Source organism: Tamandua tetradactyla, chromosome 14, assembly GCF_023851605.1.
Source record: "Tamandua tetradactyla isolate mTamTet1 chromosome 14, mTamTet1.pri, whole genome shotgun sequence".
In the NCBI taxonomy this organism is placed as follows: Eukaryota; Metazoa; Chordata; class Mammalia; order Pilosa; family Myrmecophagidae; genus Tamandua; species Tamandua tetradactyla.
The window spans coordinates 42,741,829-42,745,604 of record NC_135340.1 but is presented as its reverse complement, the minus strand read 5'-3'; the positions used below and the strand labels follow the sequence as shown (position 1 = coordinate 42,745,604).

Sequence of the window (3,776 nt, the reverse complement as noted above, 5' to 3'; positions counted from 1 at the left end):
TGACCAAAGATTTCTGAAAAGTACTCTTCAATGCATATGCTTGTTGCTGGAAAACTATTACATATGGTATTTCACTGACACTTTTGCAAAAATATGAAATTGTCTTCATGTGCAGAGTTTAGGCATTCTCATCTAGGAATATCATATATCCTATATCATATATCATCTATAATATATCATAAATATCTACTACCTCTGTGGTACAGATATATGTCTATTATCTCTCTAAAGCTGGGGTCAAAATGGTAGCTTATTTGGAAAAGAAGGATGAAGTTCTTTTTTCACATTTATATTTCACTTACATTTCTCTGTGGCCTCTTAAGAAATTTTATTATATCATAAACAGATTTTATTTAAAAAAATAAAGTAGGAAATATAAAAAAAACTTTAGAAGGAAGAGAGTGTTAAAATTACTAGTATATATTTCGTGATTTTAATTATCATCATCATCACACTTTCATTCATGTGTTCTGTATCAGTCCTTCCCTTTGTGCAAATTAGTTTGCTTTACCATCAGACAGATTCCATTTGTGACAATCAGCCAACAATATTAAAGTGGCAACAATGCACTAATTTAATTTATTTCCAGGAAAAGAATACTTCTTAAGGCAGCAGAAAACTGGCCAGGTTTCAAACACCTGCTCTTCAGTTTTGACATAGCTGACTTTATCGCTTTGTTCCTTAGAGTATAGATAATTGGGTTTAAAATGGGAGTAAAAACAGCATAGAATACAGCAAAGACCTTGTCAACTGAATAACTACTTAAGGGCCATGTATAGGTGAAGATGCACAGACAAAAGAATAACGTGACCCCATGATATAGGTGGTCAGCATGGAGCGAGCCTTTGCCATGCTGGCAGAGTAGCGTTTCCTGACTGTGATAAGTTTCACAGTGTAGGAGATGACCAGCAGGGCAAAGGAACCCATAGAGAGAAAGCCACTATTTGGGACCACTACCAGGCTGATGACAAACATGTCTATGCAGGCCAGCTTGGTCACTAGAGGGAGGTCACAGAAAAAACTATCCACCTGATTGGGACCACAGAAAGGCAGGTTCACAGTAAAGGCCAACTGGCTAAGAGTATGGATGAGGCCAATACACCATTTGATGATGACCAACTTGATACACACGCAGTGGCTCATGATTGTCATGTAGTGGAGAGGTTTGCAAATAGCAACATAAGAGTCATAGGCCATGGATACAAGGAGCACCACCTCAACACTTTCAAATAAGTGAATAAAGAAAATCTGAGCCAGGCAGCCTTTGAAAGAAATAGTCTTATGCTCTACCAGAAAGTCTGCAATCATTTTGGGGATAGCAAATGAGGCAACACACATATCTGTAAATGAGAGCTTTGCAAGCAGAAAGTACATGGGGTGTGAAGGCGGGCATCTGAGGTCACAGTGAGGATGATGAGAAAGTTTCCCAGCAGGATTCCAGTGTAAAGTAGTAAAATTATGACAAACAAGAAAGGCTGGAGCTCCTTAGAACTAGAGAGTCCCAGCAACACAAATTCTGACACCCAAGAATGATTTGTGTCACTCATTGACTTTGGAAGGGATTTACCTTCACTTACCTGTATAGGAGAGAAAAGGATATCAATTTTTAAAAGAGAACCATGTTTTTAACCGAAGTCTATGTGTCTTTAGGGATTCTATTTCTTCTTTAATACATAAATGTGGGTTTTCAGGCATCTGTAACAGTTTTTGAGGCAGCCCCATGACAATCAAAGTGAAACAAGCAGCATAATAATGGGGACACATATTCTTTTTGTAAAGTGGGGCGTGTTTTAGGGGCCATTAAGGAATGTTTCAAGGTTCATTTAGAAATATGACTATAAGACATCAAACAACAAATTTATAAATGAAAATCTATGTCTGAATTTGTTTTTACATCATTGAAATCCAGTCACGGAATCTATAGAGACAAAATGTCATTTTTACAATAATTTAAATAAGAATATTTAAAAATGAAAAAGTGTACACTGTGACAGAGAATTGGAATTTCACAAATTAATGTTGACTAAATGATGTTAGTCACAAAGAATTCACACACTATTTTTCTATTTAAATACCTTTCAAACACAGGCAGGATTAATCTATGGCATAAAAAGCCTTAGTAGGGGATATCCTGGAAGAGAGGAAAAAGACTAAAAGGGGGCCTGGGAAAGGCTTCTGATGTGCTAGTAATGTTCCTTTTCTCTATTTAGGTTGATAGTTGACCAGGAGAGGGTAGAGACTTCCTTTCCTTTCTCTTCATGGGTTCGGATAACTTACTATTCCTGTAAATCTTTCTCGTTTTTTTTTTTACATGGGCAGGCACTGGGAATCAACCCGGATCCTCTGGCATGGCAGGCAAGCACTCTGCCTGCTGAGCCACCATGGCTCACCCCTATTCCTGTAAATCTTGAAGTTCTTTTGTCATTGCTAATAAGATTGTTTTGGGAATTTGTTTCTTAAAAAAAAATCTCCCAGAACTCAGCATTAATGGCAAAAAAGAAAAAAAATTATATCTCAAACTATTGAGATTAATAGATGATAATTTGATTCTATGTTGGATGTTTTTTCCCTCGTGCTGTAGGGTTTAGGGCAGAAAGAAGAAGTAAGACATTCTTCTTACTTATGTAATGACTTACATATTCTTCTTATGATTTTTTCCAAGTCATAATTTGCAATTATTTTCTGATAATTAAAAGTGCCCAATGATGGTATGATCTTACTTATACAGAAATTATTTTCCCATTGCTGGATGTGTCCAAGAAAAGCCAATTTTACTTGTAATATTTTAGGGACTATTGTTGCATACAAAGAGATGTTTACTAGGTGACTCTCACATCCGTCCTATAAAGACATCCTGCAAAATTCCCCTCTGCCCAATACTTACATTTCTGAAATATCATTAATGGTAGGTAAAGTTAGGGACCAGTACAATTTACAGGTGCTATCAAACATTACCCATTCAAGGTGAAGGTCTTCAGAATCTTTCCTTCATTACCTGCTCCCTCTTCCATCCCTTCCCTTGTTCTCCCCTGCCAGTAAGTGTATACAAGAGGACACTGGTGATCCATATTCTTTTGAAATACATTGATGGATTTCTTTCACTTACCCAAGATGAAATGGACAGAATGAGCACATTATTTATGATCTGAAAGTCTTGGAAAGTGGTTGACAGTTCTCTGGAACGTTCTGACCCTAAGAAAATGAATCATAAAGCAGGTTTGCTCTTAAAGAGAATAAGCTCAGGATGTCCATAGCCAGGATGAGCTTCCTTCCAAGTAGTGGAGCAGGCCTGGGTGCAATGTCTAGTGGAAACTCCTCACATTAGGGGAGCACTGGAAAATCTCAGGAATCTAGCAAAAAAAAAAAAAAGGCTTTGGTAAAAATAAAAAGAAAGAGGCAAATTAACACAGAAACAAATTCACCAATTTCCTATGTTGTTTGGATTTTAATATAAGTTGCAACATTGCTTTTGTTTATAAGAAAACAATTTGTGAAAACGTTAGCAATCATGATAACTTGGAAAGTCCTCTAGAAATTCAAGTTAATCTTACCTCACTAAGGGTCACAGGAAGTGAACTGAGTCCTGCTCTCCATCCTAACTATGTATATTAGTAAAGTGCACCTTCCAATTTAACCTCCCAGAATATGAATAGAAACCTCCAAGGAGTTAAGCAGAAATCTCAAGGGAGGGATCAGCAATCTCAGCTCTAGAATGGACTGCACATGATGAATCATCTCCAATCAATGGATCATGGGGTAGGGACATGATGTAACAG

At 37.0% G+C, this 3,776-nt stretch overlaps 1 pseudogene; it reads right to left on the bottom strand.

The window, feature by feature from the left end:
• Positions 1 to 574: 574 nt before the first annotated feature.
• Positions 575 to 1,547, bottom strand: LOC143655378 (olfactory receptor 4K15-like; annotated as a pseudogene).
• Between the last annotated feature and the right edge of the window lie 2,229 nt (positions 1,548 to 3,776).